Source organism: Tasmannia lanceolata, unplaced genomic scaffold (assembly GCF_043159265.1).
Source record: "Tasmannia lanceolata isolate RefF3 unplaced genomic scaffold, GAP_Taslan_0.1 ptg000024l, whole genome shotgun sequence".
NCBI lineage: Eukaryota > Viridiplantae > Streptophyta > Magnoliopsida > Canellales > Winteraceae > Tasmannia > Tasmannia lanceolata.
Window position 1 is genome coordinate 17,673,490 of NW_027518701.1, and position 20,746 is coordinate 17,694,235.

General features: G+C 35.2%; 3 long non-coding RNA genes across 3 annotated transcripts; 2 read left to right on the plus strand and 1 right to left on the minus strand.

The window, feature by feature from the left end:
* Window positions 1-589: 589 nt before the first annotated feature.
* On the minus strand, window positions 590-1,171 carry LOC143857309 (uncharacterized). Its single transcript, XR_013238598.1, has 3 exons — window positions 1,097-1,171; window positions 796-882; window positions 590-640 (listed from the first exon to the last, which is right to left on the minus strand). It is a non-coding gene; the product is annotated as an uncharacterized LOC143857309 (long non-coding RNA).
* A 13,814-nt stretch (window positions 1,172-14,985) lies between these two features.
* Window positions 14,986-16,453, plus strand: LOC143856877 (uncharacterized). The gene is made up of 3 exons (XR_013238409.1): window positions 14,986-15,406; window positions 15,578-15,750; window positions 16,295-16,453. It is a non-coding gene; the product is annotated as an uncharacterized LOC143856877 (long non-coding RNA).
* Window positions 16,454-19,275: 2,822 nt separating this feature from the next.
* Window positions 19,276-20,069, plus strand: LOC143857139 (uncharacterized). The gene is made up of 3 exons (XR_013238473.1): window positions 19,276-19,306; window positions 19,468-19,591; window positions 19,796-20,069. It is a non-coding gene; the product is annotated as an uncharacterized LOC143857139 (long non-coding RNA).
* The last annotated feature ends 677 nt before the right edge of the window (window positions 20,070-20,746 follow it).

A 20,746-nucleotide genomic window follows, 5' to 3' on the forward strand; every position in this document is an offset into this window, starting at 1 on the left:
GAAGATGTGGGAATCCTTTTTGTTTTTAATATTAACTTGAAAGTTTTTGTAAGTGTAAGAAGAAAGTGAAAGGCTTTTAAAAATAGTAAAATATTATGAGAGTAGTTTGTATAACGCCCCCACAAAGTCATATTCATCATTTCATTAGAGACTTTTGTGCTCTGCTTTTCCCATAATGATGATGACAAGCTGGAAACAAAAAATTATTCTATCTCAAGAAAAGAAAACCAAACATTCAAACAACTATTGTGAAGAAATTCCGTTGATTTGATGAAGATCGGGTAAACCCAGAACCGAACCGAACCGAACCGATTATATATGGTTCTGGTTCGGTTCGGTTCCAAACTTATATGGTTCTGGTTCGGTTCCAATTTCAGGGAACCGATTATATATGGTTCGGTTCTGGGTATACCCCAAAACCGAACCGAACCGAACCATGTCCACCCCTAGTTTGGATGGATGCAAACCGAAATGACGAAAATCGAGAAAGAGAGAGAGAGCAAAATGATGACTAAGACCAAAAACACTCAAATAGATGTTTATGATGCAAAAGGTTATACATTTATGGCTGCACGCTTTGGGCCATCTTATGTCATCTGCAAATGGGTATCGACAGTCCCATTTTGAGGCCATTTCTTATCTGAAAATTGGGGGAAAAAACAAAGAATAGAAAATAAAGAAAAATTAATCAACTCATGGGTTTGTCTTAGAAATTGCGGCATGAAATCAAAACTCAGTATTGGTGTAGGTTAACAAAAAGTTCAGCCCGAGGTGCGTGTTAGATAGATGGGTTACCTGAAAATGGAGAGAAAATGCAGAAAGAGTTGCTCGAATGACTAGAGTAGTGTGATTGGTGTCTGAGTTGCCCGAATGAAAATAGAGCTGCTCAAATGACATGGAAAGGAAGCAAATCAGTTGCCAAGAAAACACTTGGAAAAACCAATCTCCTTCTTTTTCCCTTTGTGTAATACTTATTTGTCCTTGTGTATTCCCTCCTTCCTAGAAAATCCCTCTTCCAAATTTGGTCCTCCCTCTCTTTTAGAAAAAAAAAAAAAAAAATACAGAAAAAATCAACGAAGAAGAAGGGCAGAAGTACCTTCGATTCTTGGATCCTTTCTCCTTGATCGTGTAAACACCGAAAGAATAGTAGGGCCTGAGGAGAGAGAGAGACGATCGGGGATTATGGCTGTAAATCCTGTAATCTAGCCAAAACCCAGGGAAAAATCCAGAAATTTCGGGGCTGACGTTAACTTATTGGATGGCGGTTGCGGCGTGCGTCTCGAGGCTGGCCTTCGGAGGTGAGAGAATATAGCCCTAGAGGAAGGGGGAGACGTTGAGATAAACCGGAACCGAAAATATGGGGGAGAGAGAGAGAGAGAGAGAGAGAGAGAGAGAGAGAGAGAGGAGAGATTTTTTCTTCTCCAAAAATCTCGCTAGATTTTCTCGAGATTTTGCTGCGGAAATTGAGCAAAATTTCTTTTTTTAGTTTTTCCGGCCTTATTTTCTCTTCTTTTTCGTTTTTCTTCCTATTTTTTTAGACATTTTAACTAAGGTGGGAGGGGAGGCCGACACGTGTCCTGAAATCTTCCCTCTTTATTATAGATTATAGAAGATATAGATAGATACTACAATATAGCTAGAGGAAAAAGAAAATTCTTTTTTTAGCTGCCGATTTTTCTCCCGCACACTGTCTCTCATATGCTTTTACCATTTAGCCCCTAAATAATTCATATCTATATGGTTTTTAATAACCTTAGACTATGTATTATTACTCTACCACGTGTCACATCTCCCCTTATGACCTCACAAGAGAAAAACTTGATTTTACACCTCTCTGTCAGAGATTTTTTCCCTAAGCTCTACCTAACCGAAGACATGTCGTATCTCTTCCATCTCTCTGTCTCTCTCTTTCTTTGTTGAAGCTTTAAAGGCGGATCCTTTTTTTTTTTTGATTGGCAGCGGATCCTTTTCTATCACAGATGCCCCAACGTGGCTTTTAATGGCGTCTGGTTGCGACGTCTTAGTCTATCTCCACATCTCTATTTACTCTCGCCACGTCTCACGTCCCTCTCCATACCTCTTTCCATCTTTTCCCTCTATGTACCTGATATGATATGAAGAGATAATTAACAATAATCTACTAGTTACTATTTAATTCTCTAAGAATATCTATTAGTTACTATTTAATATTTAGAGATTTAGTAAGAATCTTTATTGTTATTAGCTGTTTCTTTATTTAGTTTTATTAGGATTCTCTTTTAGTAGGAAAGTGTTGTAGAAGAGATCTCTTATTAAACATGTAATTGTCATTTTCAAGATATGAATGGAAAATAATCTTCTTCTTCGCCTATACTTCTGTTGTTCTTGAGGATATCTCCCCGAACGTGAGATTAATTAAGTCTCTCTTTCAAGCGCCGTATTAAGTGGTATCAGAGCCGACGATCTTCGGCTTGCGTATCGATAATCACGGAAGATGGAACCAGACTTAAAACAAATTTAGGCGAAATTGAACTCCATTCTACCGCAATTTCTAAATTGCAAGAATCCGCCTCTCATCATTCGGAAGAGCTTACGAAGTTGCAGGATGTTGTTGCTCGAATAGAGGCTTCAACTACAAGTCAGTTTACAGAAATTTTATGATGCTTGCGACAACCATTGGTAATGTGCCAACTTATTCGAAAACTGAAGGTAATACTGTCGATCAGAGTGAGATCGTTGTTCCATGAAACTTAGCCCCTCCTTCGGGTACATTCCATTCTCATTATGCAAAGATCGATTTTCCTAAATTTGCAGGGGATGATCCAAAGGGTTGGGTTTATCGTTGTGACAAATTTTTTGGGGTTAAAGGAATTGATACGGAGAAAAGGGTGGCTCTAGCCTTGGTTCACTTAGAAAGAAAAGCTGTTCAATAGCTTCAATGGTTTGAGCACACTCATGGACTTGTTTCTTGGCCAGTCTTCAAAAAGGTTATTTGTCAGCGTTTTGGGCCAAGAGTGAGCGAAGATCCCATTGCGGATATTATAAGGCTTCGACAGTCTGGGATGGTTGTAGCATATCGAGAGCGTTTTGAAAAAAATTTCAGTAAAACTGAAGATCTTTCTGATCAATTTTTTATAAGTGTGTTCCTTGCGGGACTTAAAGATGAGATTCGACCAGGGGTACAAAAGCTCAAGCCTACAACTCTTGATCAAGCTATTGAGTTGACCGGGTTAGAGGAGGAATCGATTGATGCTATTAACCGTCGTCCGCGACCCTCTCCTAAACTGGCTCTATTGCCTTCACCGCCAGGTTCGAAACCTCAATTTGATGGTAACAATGGCCTTCCTCCCATCAAACACCTCACCGAAAAACAAATGATGGAACGCCGAGAAAAAGGCCTCTGCTATAACTGTGATGAGAAGTTTGTACCGGGACACCGTTGTGACCCCAACTGTTTCTATTAGAAGGTTGTGATAACGGCGAGGTTGAGGCAGAAATGGAAGATACTGATCTTTCTCCTGAAGAAGTTCCACCTGCGGATTTACAGATATCTATGTTCGCACTTACAGGCTCGCCGTCATTCCCAATTATGCGTATTAAGGGGTTTGTAAAAAAATGCCGATTATGATCCTTGTGGATTCCGGGAGCACACATAACTTCTTGGATAGGGGTGCAACTCGGGCGGGTTGGGTTCGAGTTGAGGCTAACCGGAACTCGACCCAAGCAACCATTTACTCAACCCGAACCCAACCCGACCCTAGTTCCAACCCGACCCGAGCAACCCTTTTTGCCAACCCGACCCGACCCAACCCGATTTCAACCCGACCCAACCCAACCCAGGATTTTAAGCTTAAAAACTTAAAAAATTATTAAAAATTTCGGGTCGGGTTGCCCAAGCCCTCAACCCAGGATTTTGTACTAATTTCTTCTCTTCCCATTGTAGCAAGACCTTAGGCTGTTAATCATCAAGAGTTAGAAAAGCTAAGCTGGCCAAGAAAGTGTTGGGGCAAATGGTGTAGAAAAGCTAAGCTCTAAGCTGGCCAAGAAAGTGTTGGGGCAGATGGGGAGAGCTCTAGGTTTATTATTGTCTTCTTTGTGGGATCAATTTTTGTTTATTTAGTTTCCTTTTTGCCTACAGATTAATGTGTTCTTGAGAATAACAGGAGGGAAGATGGGTGTCACGATTTTGCATCTCTGCTTCATTTATTTATTGTTATCTTCTATGGTGTATATTCTTTGAAATTCTCATGTATTTCTTTTATTTTTTGGATTCCAAGGTGAATTTGATTGTTACTGCTTAATATTCTTCAATTAATTTGTGGCTATGGTTTTTAAAAGTGGATGGTTTCTTTTCAAGTCATTCTTATTAAGGTGGACTGCAATTTTGTACTCCTTGGATTTATTCCTAGAGTAGGTACTATGAGGGAAAACCATCAGCTAAGTTTTGGATTTTTTAAGAGCCCTTATAAGTTAGTCAAGGCTTCCATTTATCAGTAAGATCGCATCAATAGGAAGGAATTGATATTTACTATGCGAGTGATATCCCTATCATATGGATGCCAACCCGTGTGTAGTCCATAGCAGTTGGTTTCTTTACATAATACCATCACCTTTGCTTTTCCTATTGGAAACCAATCCTCTGACCATGAAATATAGATAACTAGGGCCATTAAGTTTTGTCCTTTTTCTTTGAATTATCTCTTGGTTTGCTGATGTCATTGACCTCTGGTCCCTTTTTGCTCTTTCATTATCTCTTAGTTTGCTGATGTCATTGATTTTTGGTCCCTTTTAGAGGCATAAATGTGACTTATGCACAGATGAAATCTGATAATATCTAATTAGTTGATTATTGGTAGGCCTTACATTTGGACAAAACTATTCCAAAATCTACCTCCAATCCTTGAAATCTCATTAAACAGAATTCTTCAATAGTTTATTTACAGTTCTTGATTGGACAGTTTAGATCACCAGATCTGAGGGGTACTGTAGAGTACTATAAGCTTTAGTTTTCCTTTTTAATAGTTTTAATACAATATTTATTTATTTATTTTATATTTTTCTTTGTTGCCCCGTTCTCTAGGATTCTCTTCTTTCATATTTGAGAGGCTTATTACTTATAAATGCCTGTAGACACCCCATTTTCATCGAACCCCAAATAACCATGTTTGATTAAAGACCCTTTAAATAGGTGAACTAGAGTCCCAATCTTTGCCCTAGGGTAGGTTAGGATCCCAGGTAGGCCCCTGTAAAATTTCGTTAAAATCCGTCATGGTTTGCCTGACAAACAAGCATAATAGATAGTGTAATGTAGTATAGTGTAGAAAGAGGGGAGTGGTTTATCCAGTGTGGGGGTAGTCCGGTTAGTATATTTTGCAGTGGGGGGGTTTGTTTTGGGCAACTTAAAGGGTTTAAACTTATTCCCTTAATTTTCATTAAACAAGTTTCCAAGGACCATCCTTTTTGCTAAAAAATAAGTCGATATTTTATCAAAGAAGGTTGTCCAAGTAACTTGAGGGGGCTAAACATTAGGGTAAATGTCTATAAATAAGTGGCTTGGGGTCTCATTTATTCTCATTTTAGGGATCCTTAGCAAACCCTAGCAGAGAGAAAATCGAGAGAGAGAGAGAGAGAGAGAGGGAAGAATTTTTCATTGACCTTGGTTAGGGTTTATAAAAAAGTAGAGAAAAGAGAGGGATCACTCATCTTCTTCTCCGGTGTGATTGACTGGAGCTCCGGCTGGCCATCATCACCACTATTGATTCAAGCTTATCCGTTTCTTCTAGCTATTACCTCATTTTATTCATTTTGAAGCCTTAGAAAATAGCTTTTTCCAATCTGAAACCCTTGTTTTAGGCTTTATTTTTTTTCTTCTTCATCATTTCTTTTCAAAACCCTAGGTCCGAAACTAGAAGCCTCTAATTTCCCTTTTTCTTAGCTTCTTCTTCGGATCTACACCATCATCGCCTCGATTCTCTTTTATAAACTCTGATCCTCATCAGATCTGAAGGTTTTCCATGAGAATCAGGGCATTTATTTCATTTTAGATCAAATCTTCAGCTAAAAGGAGCAGATTGCTAGAGATTCTTCAGATCTGAAATTCAATTGTTTCAAAGAAGTGAAATTTAAAAAAAAGAGCAAAAGTGTATTTGAAATGGCTTAGATATGAAGAAGAGAAGGTAAGATAATTAAATGTATGAGAAATAAGGGAAGAAGATTAAGGGACTACGTCCATAACATGTAACTTTCTCATTGCTTTCCTATGAAATTTCGAGTCATGATTGATTTTTTATTTATTTTAGTTTCTCTGTGATTAGATGGTTCTTAGTTTATGTACATGTTCTTTATCTCATTTTTTTCAGTGGCTTTGATCTTTGAATCATGACATGATAATTGATTTTCTCAAATTTTAGCTTTGGTGCTGGGTCTGAGGAAAATTTAAAGCATTTATATTCAGCTTTGTTTATCTGTTTGTATTTGTTAGTTATGGTGAAAATCAGAGCATGGACAGATACTGTGAGGATATGTTTCAATATAGCTTTTGTTAGGAGTTTTTCATCTTAGAAGTTATTTATAAAAGCTTATTGAGCTTGTATGCCATGTATAAAACATTGAATTTTTAGGCTCATTTCAGTTGAAACTATTTGATATAAGATAAAGGTTATTTAAGAAATATTGTTGCTAAAATGGAAATGAAGATGGAATTTAGCATGATTGTAAAGTCAGTTTATGGTTGTATGGGCTTTTGTTTTGATCATCAAGATAAATGTCATACAAATGTTCAAAAAATGGATCCGTTCAGGTAATACATGTATTAATTTTGGTCATATGGCTTCGAATTGAAAAGATTTTAAGCCTTAATGTCATTCATCTGTAAGATATAAATATGCTTATTTTGTGACCATAAAAGAAAAGAAGCATTTGAATACTTATTTTGCACTTGGCCAAAGTTTCTTTTGTGAATCTCAATGATCTGTCTTCGTTTGGTTCAGTTATATCCAATTTTGGGGGTTGTGAAAAAGATGTATAAATAGGCATTCATTCAATTCATGTAATATCATCTATAGGATCTCTTTAGTGCCAATATTTAGCTTTGGTTTGAATAAAGTATTTTTGGTTTCAAGATGATGACCTTTAGTTACATGTCATTATGTATGATTGTCCACTTGTCACCTGTACAGCATGATGTTACTTTTTGCATAAACATGACTGTGTTTTAGTGTAATGTATAAGTACTGTTTTTGTTTTGGTCAATATAATTTGTCTCAGTATTTTTTTTAGGGTTTTTTTTATGTTTGCATCAGATGAAAGGGATTACTTTATATAATGATTTTGTATTTGTTTTTTTTTTGTGATTCATAAATGGAAAAACAAATTTGTCAAGTACAGAATTTAGAACATTGTTTTGTTGGTTAGCCTGAGAATTTAGCATCTTGACGTGCCAGGTGTTGTGCCTATGATTTTGTTTAAGAATATCCAATTTGCAATGTTTTCTGTTGGGTAGTATTAAGCTTGATTAGAAAATTCTACACTTTAGTATGACCTTGCTGGAGTTTCTTAAGTATTTTTTTTAGTTTGATAAAACTGTGGGGATTTATCATAGTTTATAATTGCTTTTGACATACACTGTGGTGGTAGTATGATAGTATAAATTTATTAGCTTTCTTTTGGGTTTTAACTTGTACATGATACAATTGTTATGGTATTTTTATGTAGTTGTTGGGTTTCTTATATTGTGATGATCATGTTATGGTGTAATTGGCTATCAAGGTTAATTTATATATGCTGAAGATATATCGAAGTATTTGTCAGGTGTTTATTTGGTTTAAAAATTTAATAGTTGCAGAGGTTCAAAGTTTTAATAGTGGTTAATATCGTGTAATTCCAAAATTGGAAGAACAGTTATTTAGGGTCATAGAGTTAAGAGGTTGGCAAGTAACTTGTCTTAAATAATGAGAAAATAGTAGTAGGGATCAGGTTTTTTTTAGGAATTGCTTCAATCTTTTATTATATTAGATGCATGAAGTTGGAAAAGGATTCTAATGTAATGAAATCTGCTATATTTTACACTATTAGTGTCAAAATGATCATTGGAGCTAATTGAGTTTGATTAATTTTAAAGAGTCCCATAATATTGTCATGCCGTATAGTTCAGAGTTAGTTTTTTTGAATCCCAGTTCCAGGCAAACCAATTCCATGATGAGTTTTAATAATAGATGTTTTCAGATCAAAAGTTTTTATAAGAAGTCTGGTTTGGCAAAGTTTTGTGGATTATAAGGATAGAGCAGTAGTCCAAGATTAATACAATTTGGACTTCTGTTGCTTTTGGTTTATTATTTTATTATAACTTGGTTATATGATTAAAGCGTGCAAATTTTATTCCTTGTTTACTATAGCACCTGACATACACGTTAATTTCAAATTAGATGGCTGAGATAACTTGGTCATTGTTTGTTTTAAACTTGGTCATTTAACATGCTCGTATTTTATTTCAACCAACATTAGTCATTGTTTGTTTTAAATGGAATGCAATCCCATACCATTATTGATAAACAGTTGCCGAGTGTTTTTTTTAGGGTAAATGATCATTAATGGATTAATCTTTAATATTCTTGCTATTAGTTTTATAATCATGGCCTCGGAGTTCTATATATCTGCATCCTCAGCTTTGAACACCTGTGCATGATAAGCCTAGTATAAAATCATTTGTACCTTTAGATTATGATTTTTTTAGAAGGTGGGAATAATTTCAATACCAGGATTTGTTAATATGGGTTTAATATGTGTGTTCTTGTGTCGGATTTTTTTTCATTTGTTTTACCAATACTTGATAACCTGCTGAAAGATATAATTACATAAATTCTCAATGGACTAAATGATATCATCATGAGCTTGTGTAGTGAGAACAAGCTTAAGATAGGGTATTTTATTTTAATCTGGTTTCTGCTCATTTTAGTTCTAGCAAATCATTTCTTTGTTTGATTAGTATTGATCAATTAAGGTAAATATAAGATTTTTAGCAAACTTTCTAGGACTTTATTTCCCCAATGTTATGTTTAATTCTAGAGGTATAAAAGCATTGTAAGGACAATGAAAGAGTCATCTAGAGCCCCCATTAGGAGACACACTGTGTCTCATTAGGCGGTTCTCATTTGGAGACAAGCCTTGTCATTTAGAGCTTATCCCTTTAGGAAACCATTTTGCTCTCATTAGAGAGTCACCTAGCTTCATTTATAGAACCCCCTCTAAGTTGTACTCCCATTAAGGTTAGAGTCTAACTTAGTTTTTTATTTGCCTTATTCCTATTTATCAATGCAAGGGCAATGATAGGGATACTTGGAGCCCACCTTTGTGTCTAGGAGGCTTGTATAGTTTCACTAGCACCCCTTGTTTATTTTCTCTCCATTTAGGAGTCCAGTCTTTGACTTATTTGCACCCACCTTTGGTAGCGTTATTAGATAGTCTTTGACTTATTTGCACCCATCTTTGGTAGCATTATTAGAGAGTCTTTGACTTATTTGCCCTCTTTAGAGTTGGCTGCTTAAGAGTCCATCTTATAGATTTTTAGTTTACCCTATAGCTTTAGGGTTTGTTTTAGATAGTAGTTCGTCCTTTAGTGTTGTTGTCACTTCTCTTTGTTAGAGACTAACTCAGTCTTATTAGAGCTTACCTATCTGGGATCTTAGATCATTTTTACTTTCCTTAGGACACTAGTTTACTTGTTTTAGGGTTTCGCGTTGTTGTCACACTACTTGGAGCACACTAGTGTTGTTGTTACTTCTCTTTGGCCTTTGACCAAAAGGGTGAAAATATTTTAAAAATCTAAAAACACTTCAATTTTAAAACTCAAAAACATCAGAAATTTGAAACTAAAAAAATATTGAAATATTTTGAAAACTTTAAAAACATTTGAAACATTTGAAAATTTCAAAAATTTTAGAAGCGTACTGGGAAAGTTTATTTCCGAACTAGGTTGGCTTGATCCTTTTCCACGAGGTACATAGGCAGCTTGGGATCTTTATCCCAAGTTCAGTCAAACCTTAAAAAAGAAACCATTCAAACCTTTTCAAACAAAGCTTTTCAATAAACCGTTTTCGAAAAGATCTTCCTCTAGAGGTAGTAGTTTGTCCTAGATATAGAGTGTTTTAGAGTTAGGAGTTTGCCTAGAGTCAAGAGACTCCTAGAGTTAGGAGCCCCTGTGTGGTCAGTTTGACTATATAGCTTGGCGCATAGTCAGCTGATGGCTAGATTTAGGACTCACTTAGATAGCCTATTGTTTTCCTAGGATACAACCTAGATGCACATAAGATGTAGGGCCCACATGCATTAGTTTAAGGATAAAAACTTGCACGTAGCTAGGGCATATGGGGTGTCCTAAAATCTACAATCCACTTTAACTTAAATATCGTTCAAAAAGCTTTAAAAACACATCCGATCTTTTAGGTCGAGTCTAGTTTAGTAGTCTAGGCACAATAGAGATTATAGCTTATAATAGGCCACAAAACTACATAAACCTTGATTCCAAAAAGGGGCTTGGATACGTAGGCAGCATGAGTGGCTGGTCACCCAAGTTTAGGGGATACTGTTACACTATTTTTTATTATTTTAGAGTTTTAGGAGTTTGTAGTCTAGTACTTGTTACTATGTGTTGTATAGGTACATGTTAGTATGTTTTCTTCCCTTTTCTTGAGTGTTTGCACTTTAGACATTTCTCTTGTGTGTTTCTTTTATTATCTCATTCACATGTTCAGCTATAGCTCCCTTATCTCTTTATTGCTTTACTTACTAGTTTATTCACATGCTTAGCTGTAGCTTTTTACTGCTTACTTGTCTATTATCTCCTGATTGCGTGTTTAGCGGTAGTTATTTACTGCTTTTCATACTTATCTTATTTAATCATATCTCCTCATTATATCTGCTCTTTCATTTTATTATACTTGCTTAGCTATAGCTATGCATGTGTTTGTTTACTGCTTTTTAGATGTGATGAGTTAGGATTAGATGTGATGTGTTAGGATTAGTGGAGACAGGTAGCAGGGTTATCTGACATTGGATTTGCATTAGACTCTTCCACCTCCTCTTAAGCGATGTGATCTTATTCATATGTTGTATGTGCTATTGCCTGTATATTATTTCTCTTCTTGAGAGGAGGAGACGACGGATTCTAGTGTTTATTCCATTGTCAGGTTTCACTGATATCACCTCTCATTAGGACTTGGATGTTTTATTTTTCTTTTGCCCATCCCCGGGTCATGCATGTTTAGGTAGAAGTTTTTTTGGGGATGATGGTTCCCATTTCACATGATTTTCGCCAAAAATTCTTCAAAGTTAATAAAATATGGCATAAGAGACCGAGTGCGCTCGGGCGAGTTGGATGCCTAACACCTTTCCAACTCGTAATCAGGCACAGACCCAATTGTTTCTGGTGATACATTGGGAACATAGTATATTTTTTGGTTCCATGGCCTATCCATGGATGGTGACTCTTTCATATTTTAGATACGTCTTGATTAAGGGCTACGTCTTCGGATCAAGAGGTATCTCATATATCACCACTCATATTGTGTTAAGAGTTCCTTGGTAGAGCTCTCCTTCATATGTGGAGATCTAAAGGACCGACAGGGACTCATTACTCGCCACTTTCCAGGATCGGGGTCCACAATGCCCGAACAAATTTTTTTCAAACATCTGGTTTCCCAAAGATGTATGGAGAGTCGGATTTCCCTTTCCTTTAGATTTCCAAGGTATATATGCTCAGGTTCAACAACACATCTCCAAAGCACATACCGGTGATTATATTAGCATTTCTAGAAATAAAGAAATCCAACAACTACATGACTTAAAACAGCTTTGGCTATTATTTAGTTCTTTTATCTGCTATCAAGTTCTTTTTATCCGTATATTTTTTACACTAAACCTACATAGATAACGAATACCACTATTATGCTAATTGTCTTTACGTAAGCAACAATTCAATAGTATCCATGGTCATATCTTCTGAACATTAAATCCATATTTTTCTGTTAGCCCAACATATATTCCTTTCACAGATATCGATGGTTGTCTTGGGACATGCTTTCACAATCCTTTGAATATTACCTGTTACTTTATTTTTGCATAACCCTTGCTGATTTCGGCATCTCTTTTATATGTTAGCTTTGGCTATTATTTAGACCTTTTATCTGCTATCAAGTTCTTTTTATCCATATATTTTTACACCAAACCTACATAGATAACGAATACCACTATTATGCTCTCTTTAGGTGAGCAACAATTCAACAGACAACAGTATCTATGGTCATATTTTCTGAACTTTAAATCTATTTTTTTCTGTTCATCCAACATGTATTCCTTTGAAAGATATCGTAGGTCATCTTGGGACATGCTTTCACATTCCTTTGAAGATTACCTGTTACTTTATTTTTGCCTAACCCTTGCTGGTTTCGACATCTCTTTTATATGCTAAAGATGTCCAATTTTCTTCTTATCTATTATTGGGTCAATGACCTTAATTCTGTCATCCAACAAGATATATGGTTATTGATTTTGGCACTTTTGTTTTGTGAACACAAGAATGGCTGCATCTATCTAAATTCCTTATATTACTTTAGCTTTTACAAATAAGCCAGCAGTTGCTAGAACTTTTGTCAGTTCTAATTCCAAAGTTTACAACAAAGGTATATGCATAGGGTATTGATATACACACTAACATATTTGATAATGACCTTCTCAGTCTGTTTTACCAGTTTGTTAGCTTTGCACTAACATATTAGCTTTTTTCCCTTTTGGTACGTAAGCTGGGATCGAACCCCTGACCTCAGGGTGAAAGACATAGTCTTTACCAGCTGAGCTATAGGCTCAACCCCTGGAGTTGTGATTTCTCATGGAAGTACATCCCAATTTTTTTGAAATATTGTTCAACATTAAAAGCATCACTCTTAGTTGATGACTCTCTTACTATTTTGGGGTTTTACTTGCGTTCTTAATTTTGGGTTTGTATAAATGCATTGTTGTGAGGACTTTGCATATAGCTTCCTTCTTATATGTATTTATCATTTTGTTGGAATGCGAGGTTGATTGGATAAATGATTTGATGTGAGAACTTTGCTTATAGCTTCCTTTGTATATGTATTTAATTATCATTTTGTTGGAAGGCATGGGTGATTAGATGTGGAGCTTTTTTGCTTTATGGATGGCTATTGTTCATAACTATTTCTCAGATGGAACAGGTTTATGATCACCTCAAATGGATCCCCTTTTTTACATCTCTTCTTTTTGGGTGATTTCTTTCTTACAACTTAGAGAGTTTGTTGAATTTTTAAAGCGGTTCAGAAAGGATTAGTGATTTCTCAGGCAAGTGCTTACCCACTTTTTGGAATATTATTCTATTTTAGAAGTATTGCTCTTAGTTGAACCCTCAAGTGGCACCGTACGTCCTGGAATACTCCTTCATTACCTCTTCTCCTACTTGGATCTATTTATCTTATTTTCCAGTGTTTCTTTCTTATTGATCATTAATCTTTTTGTTCCTCTCATCCTGTAGTAGAAAACTTTGGATTGACCTTTGATTGACCTACCTGACTAGTGAAGATTTATCTTCGGAAGATAAATAAGTTGCATTCATAAAAGAAATTTATTTAGTCATGACATTGGTAGAATTTATTATTATTATTATTATTATTATTTGGAATTTTTAGAAGATTATAATGATGATAACTTTTTTATACTTTAGTTTGTGTTGTCCTTTTCAAGTGTCCTGTCTTTCTAGGACCTACATATTTTTCAAATTCTGAAAATATCATTTCCATGTTTAGTTTGGTAGTTTTTTTCGCATTATCCCTAATGAGAGTAGTTGTGAATGAACTTTTAATTTATTCTGCTTTGTCTTCTTTTTATTGTTTATTTTTTTCTAATAACTATGCATTTTGTCCTCCCCTCTTTTTTGTTGTTGGAGTTCTAAAAATTTATGTAATTACATTTTTTTTCCGGAATAACATGAATGAACGAGGTTGATTTCCTATTTTTTCAGTCAGTCTTCAATAAAATGAGTTGTTTGGCATTAGAATTTTAGATATCTTGATGCATGTCTTTAACTTCTGTTTGCGCCATGAATGTTATGTTCTTTTCTTAGATAAATGTTAGTCATTTCAAATAGTAGCCGCTAATGGTCTGAACTTCGCTTTTATATAGCTTTTCTATGAGCACAAATCAATGTGTTATTGTCAATGTTGATTTGGAAGCAGCTCTATAGGTGGAAATGGAAGAAATTGCTAAATGAAGTGTTAATTGGGGCATCTATTCTTCACACAAAACCTACCAAATGGATTTAGTTTCTTTTAATTTGACAATTAACTATGAAATTTGAACTTCATGTATGGCCATCTCTTTGTTAGGAAAATGTTTTCTAAGTTTTCAAATCTTTTTTCAGTTTTGAGGCTCTTCAAATTATTCAGATCTTGAGCTTTTATGTTATTCGGATTATATCCTAATGAGTCCATTCATATAATTTCGTTGTTCAAAGAAACATTAAAAATGAAAGGAATTTTTTGGACTTACAAGTTTTTCAATTCAACATGAGCTTTAATGAATCTTATTTCTCGCAGATGTTGATTGGCAGAGTAATCAGTTCTCTGCTTCTAGATCATCAGAAAAACTAAGATGAAAATTTTGGCAGAGTAATCTGTGTCCGTGTCGAAGCAACTTATGTGCTTCTGCACAAAGTTCATGTAATGTACCTGTTTGTTGTCTTCTAATGGATGATAGTCATGATTTTGGGTTGATGAAGATTGACGTAAGCAACAGGTCAAATCTGTCATTTTAATGAAAAAGCCATGGGTGAAAATCTAAATATGTTTGGGGAAACTATCTTTCTTCACCGAGATAGTAGAGCGCAAACCTCTAAGAAATACTATAATATTTTGCTGGCTTCTGGCTGTGTAGCGTCCTGGGCTTTCAGTCATTTATTTTCTCTAAAAAACTAAGTACCTCCCACATTTGGGTCAAGCATCTCAATAAAGCAGGTTCAGAGTCATTTGGATAAGTTGAGTTCTAGCTAGCCTTCTTAGAACAACCAAGATAATGCAATTGATGAGTGCTCTGTGACCTACAATCTAACTATTGTAGTTTATTGCCTTATTTTAGTGTGGGCTACAATCCAACCAAAGGTAATGCAACTGATGAGTGTTCTGTGAGTTCTAGCTAGCCTCGGTGTTTTGTGGGTTACTTCCATTTTGCATAGTGGGTTTTTGTATGGGTTTTGGATTTTAGGTTCAAATGCTTGTGTCTAACTACTGAAAATGTTGAATTCTTCTATGTTTTTTAATTTTATATGTTTTTTTTACCATGGATTTAGGTTTTAATGGTGTGTTTGATGGGCTTTCCCTTCTTTACGGACGTGTTCAGAATTGGGAGCTAAAGCTACTGTGACAGTGTTAGTAGTTCTCTTTTAGTTTTTTTGTTATTTTGAATTTCTCTTAGTTCTTTATTTGTTTTATCTTTAGTATGGTGATGTTTTAACTGAAATAGATAATCTAGGTAGCTAATGGATTTGGTCATGAAGCTGATTTGTTCTAATCTTAACCTGATAATATTCACGCTACAGGACTGGAACTATGTTTACGAACCTAGAAAGCTTTTTCAGCCATACAAAGTATACTGATGATATTCCTAACTTTCCGGATGGCTACAATTTTGCTCTTTCTGAGTTGCTTGGAACATATGTCTCAAATTGTTCGTCAATACCCACAGGCAAAGGAGATTTTTGGCCACAGAGAGGTGAGCTGCAAATGGTGATTATTTGTTTTCCCATTTTCTTCTCTCTAAAATTTGCTGCTTCAAGAGGAATTGGTAGGGCTTCTATTGTAAAATACTCCAAATTTTAATTATTTCATTCATTTATATGAGCATCCTGGTCATTTTGCAGTCATCCTTTTATATTCTTTCACGACATCCAACAATTAGTTTGATGTCTCTTCTGGGTTGAAATTTCTCCCATTTGTAGTTTATTTTTTGCAAGAAATTTCTGATGTGTGATGTGGGTTGGTGTTAAGTCCTCCCGTACTAAAGTTATTTCTCTTCTGATAATTTTTTTGGTGGTCAGTGTTTTTTCTTCTCTCCATCTAAAGTTAGTTCCTCAAGTTTATTAAAAATTCCCTTTTTTTTAATCGACATGGTCTAAGTTGCTGCTCATTTGCCTATAAGATGGGGGTGTCTTTTTTTTTTTTAACACTTCAAGTTTGTCATTTTCCTTGGTCTTTTGTTGGTATGTGTGACTTTTTTTATTTTGGTTTATCAATCCATAATTATCCTTTGATATCAGAGACTTGGCTTGCATCACTACCACTGGAGGAGGAAGTTCAAGCATGTTAATGGATGTGGAAACAGTAAGAGGCAGTTTTTTCTTCTACTTGAAGCTTAATCTGCTGCATTTCAATGATAGATGAGATACTCAGTTTCACCACCTTGATTTTTTTATGGTTTCACCACCTTGATTAATCTGCTGCATTTTTAAATTATTAATTACAACTTCCAAGTTCTTTGTTGCCCGTTGATTAGCACATTTATGTGTGAATGGTATATAGGAAAAACATGCATATTTTATGTTTAGAGCGGTACTACTAAGGTATTTTGTGTGTTTTTGGTGTTTCAGGGTTCTTTTTGAATTTTCATGGAAAATGGAGCTAAAGAGATGAAATTCTAAAGAAAAGATCAAATATGAGAACACCACCATTGTGACCCATCATTTGAAGGGTTTAGATCATCTATGGTTCATCAATTGGTTGGTTCGGAATAACTTTGAAAAATGATTTGGAGGGGTACAAGCAATTTATTCTAACGCCCACAAAATGTGTGGTTAAGATCATCTTATGGAGGTGATTTGTGAGGTGCAAATAATTTTACATTATTGACCATCATTTGAACTAAGATCAGCCCACAAAAATGATTCAAGAGGAGCGACCATTGGTAAGATCGAAATTCACATTGGGATCCATGAATTCAACGGTTTGGATCACCTCATTGGAATGGTTTATGGGTGCAATTAATTTACATAGTGGACCGTCAATTGGATGGCTTGGATCGTTCCTTGGAAATCAAGAGGGGAGAGGCAAATATAATTGTTTGTGTTTATTACATGGATGGGTAGAGTAGCCATTTGCAAATTAATGTGGCATGGTTGTAATTTATTCGAAGGATAGAGACAATTTGGTTGTTTCATGCACATATCCCTTAACTTGGAAACTTTCTATTATTTTCTTTCTAACATTTAGAAAGTTGCTTGAGGATATAATTGGAAGGTTTTATACACAACTTTGGAAAGAGGAAAAATAAGAAAGTAACCCATGTTTCTTTTAGAAGAGATATAGAAAGCCCATCAAGCCTTAATCTTATCATTTCATTTGTTTCCTAAGATTAGCTTTTTAATCTCCACCTTACATCTTTTTCAATCCCTTAATTTAGTAATCATTTTCACCGAAAATCCTCTATATCTATTTCTCTTGAACTCTCTTCCATCTTCTTGAATTTTTAGTCTCGTCGCGTCTTCGCAGTTTTTTATTTTATTTTTTAAAAACTTCAACGGACCATAACTTCTTTGTTTTAGCTCTGATTCGCGTGTGGTCGGATCCGTTGGACTCGTATCGACGAGATGAATCCCTTTCTCTCTTTGATCCAACTATTCAAGATTCAATCCAAGGCGAGATCAAGGCTTGAAGGAGGACAATGATTCAACCATTGAAGGAGAAAAAGAATAAGTTTTCTTTATTTTATCTTTTATTTCAATTTCAATGTGATGTATTTTTGTTTTCAAGTTCAATTAAAGAAGAGTTCTCTTTGTTTCTTTTCCTTTCTAAGTTCTTTAATGGCAATTCTCTTCTCTATCTTATCTATTTTTGCTTCTTTCCCCTTCTCTATGCTTAACTAAATCCGACCTACTTAGGGTTTAGGTGAAACCATGGGGAAGGAGAAAGGTTTTTGATTAAATTCATTGGAGTAAAAAAATAGCATATATAAGGATTTATAATTGTTGGATCCCAATCACTCATGCCATTGGCTTTTCCCTTTCGCATGAGTAATTGCCGATAAACACTATAAATACTTATATATTCAATAAAATTGAATAGTATAGTTGATAAATTACTCATGGGAAATAACGTTCTTTGATCTTATCTCTCATAGACTTAACTATCAATTATGCGATTCAATACAATCAAAAATTGGTTTGATTAATAATCCAATCCAAAACCATGGTGGATTCTAACTCTAAGTAATATTTTAATCGAATTAAAGTTTTAATTAGATTTTCAATTACTTTTCCAATAAAATTTCAATTCACTTTAGTAGTTTTTCCAATCAATTTAGATTTTAGATTTTTATTTTCTAATTAGATTAGACAATTAATTAATAAAAATCTTTATTGGTTTACTTTGCCTAAATATAAGGATTAAAAGTTGTAATCGTTTCTTTATTGTTTTCGATCCTTGTCTATTTAGTTTATAAATGTAAATATATTGTTGGATCCGAGGTTGTAGTCCACGAAAATCCTGAGACCATTCTAGGCAATAATATATCATAAGTTTATTTTCTAAGTAGTATAAGCGTAGAAATCACAATAAGCTCTTCCCTGAGTTCGACCCGTATTTACACGATCTGTGCACTTGCGGTTATTTAATATTACTTGTGCATTGCACGGGATTTCTTACTAGTATTTACTATAATAAGCTGGAAGGGTTTTTTACTGTTCATCGACACATGTTGGCCTCCTCTTACTAGCAGGAGAGAAAAGCACTAATTTTTTTGATTTATTTGTAGATTCTGTCCATTTAACACATTATAGTTCAACATTTCTACGGTTTAACACTTACCTGATGCATGCCACTATGCCTATATGGATGGGCAAGACCGTCCCTCCGTAATTTATTTATCTCTATCCGTACTACGTGTCTTCTGTCTGAGATATTTTTGAGATTTTTTAGCCCTTTCTCGACTTAACGGAATGCATGTCCTTCGCTCTCTTCCATCTATCCCCAGGAACCATAATACCAAGTCCGCTCTCCCTTTTGGAAGTTCTTCAAATCCTATCACCAGAAATTCTCTTTCCGAGAGGTCTATTTTCTTATTCTCAAAAGACATCAAGAAAAAGAGAGAAAAAGAGAAGAATCAGGAGAAGAATTTGTTTGGTTCTTGGTGGCTTTTTTTTGTTCTCTTTTTTTCCCATTTCTGTCATTCTCAAAGTTATCTTCTACCACTCATGAGATGTGCTATTGACATGTATATTATTTTCTGTAGAAATCCTAAAAGATGGAGATGAAGAGGCTTTCGGATAGACATAGAGGTAGTCTCTTTCCCCCCTACTTTTTCGCTTTTTTACTATCTGAGTTTTTCTTATTATTTTGTTATTTTTGTTTCTTTATGGGAAAATGATGAAGGGATTCTAGGTGGGCTGTTCTAGGGTTTGCTGTTCTGTATCTAACTTTTTTATTTTCCAACTGTCAGAATTAATCAATGGTTGTTCTTCAATCATTAGTAGTGGGTAAGTTAGAGATGAGATCTTGTAGTTGGCTATAATTGGGAGATGGGTTCCTGCTCTTCAACAGCTTTTATTTTGGCTTTAAAAGAGGTTAGCTTTTTCTTCTTTAAATTCTCTTTTCAATCCTACTGATTTTTGTTCTTTTTTGGTATATCCCTGAAGATTGTTACATTATTTCACAAAATCAAAAACAATTTTCTACTGTTTGGTATTTTCATTTGTTTTTATTCTTTAGTTTAGTTTCATTTGGTTTTATTCTCTAATTGATTGTTTATTCTTTAATTTCATATGCAGATATTTGTTCTTGCAGTTTTCTCTAAGCCACCTAATTTTCAAGTTTCTAAGGAAGCTGAGAGAGAAGGAAAAGCTCCTAAAGTTCCTACATTTCAGGCTGAAGTCTTCAAGCCCTTGAAGAAAGATATCAAAACCCTTGAATGTGCATCTAAAGTATCTTTTAGTGGCTATTATTCTCTGAATCTCCTTTTTTGGGGTTCTTTTATTAATTGTGATATTTCCTCTTTAATCTTCGCTTCGGGGTTTTCTGGGTTAGTTCTTGCCATATTTTTGGGACTTTTTAGGTTTTTTAATTGAATGCCATTATTAGTATCCGAAGCGACATTATAGTCGAAGTCAACATAGTATCCGAGGCTACATTGTATCCAAGGCTACTTTATATTCGAGGCAACATTGTATCCGAGGCGACATTATATCCGAAGGCAATATAGTATCCGAAGCGACATTGTAGCTGAAGGCAACATAATACCTGAGACTACATTGTATTCGAGGCGACTTTATATCCGAGGCAACATTGTATCCGACGCGACATTGTATCCGAAGGCGACAAAGTAACCGAAGCGACCTTGTATCCGAAAGAAAATAGTATACGAGGCTACATTGTATCTGAGGTGACATTGCATCCAAAGCAACCTTCTATCCGAAAGAAAATAGTATACGAGGCTACATTGTATCTGAGGCGCCATTATATCTCAAGGCAACATAGTATCCGAAGCGACATTATAGCCAAAGGAAACATAGTAACCGAGGCTACATTATATCAGAGGCGACTTTATATCCGAGCCAACATTGTATCCGATGCGACATTGTATGCGACAGCGACAGTATCCGAAGTGAACTAGTATCCGAGGCTACATCGTTTTCGAGGCGACATTATATCCGAAGCCAACTTAGTATCCGAAACGACATTGTAGCCGAAGGGCTACATTGTATCCGAGGCGACTGTATATG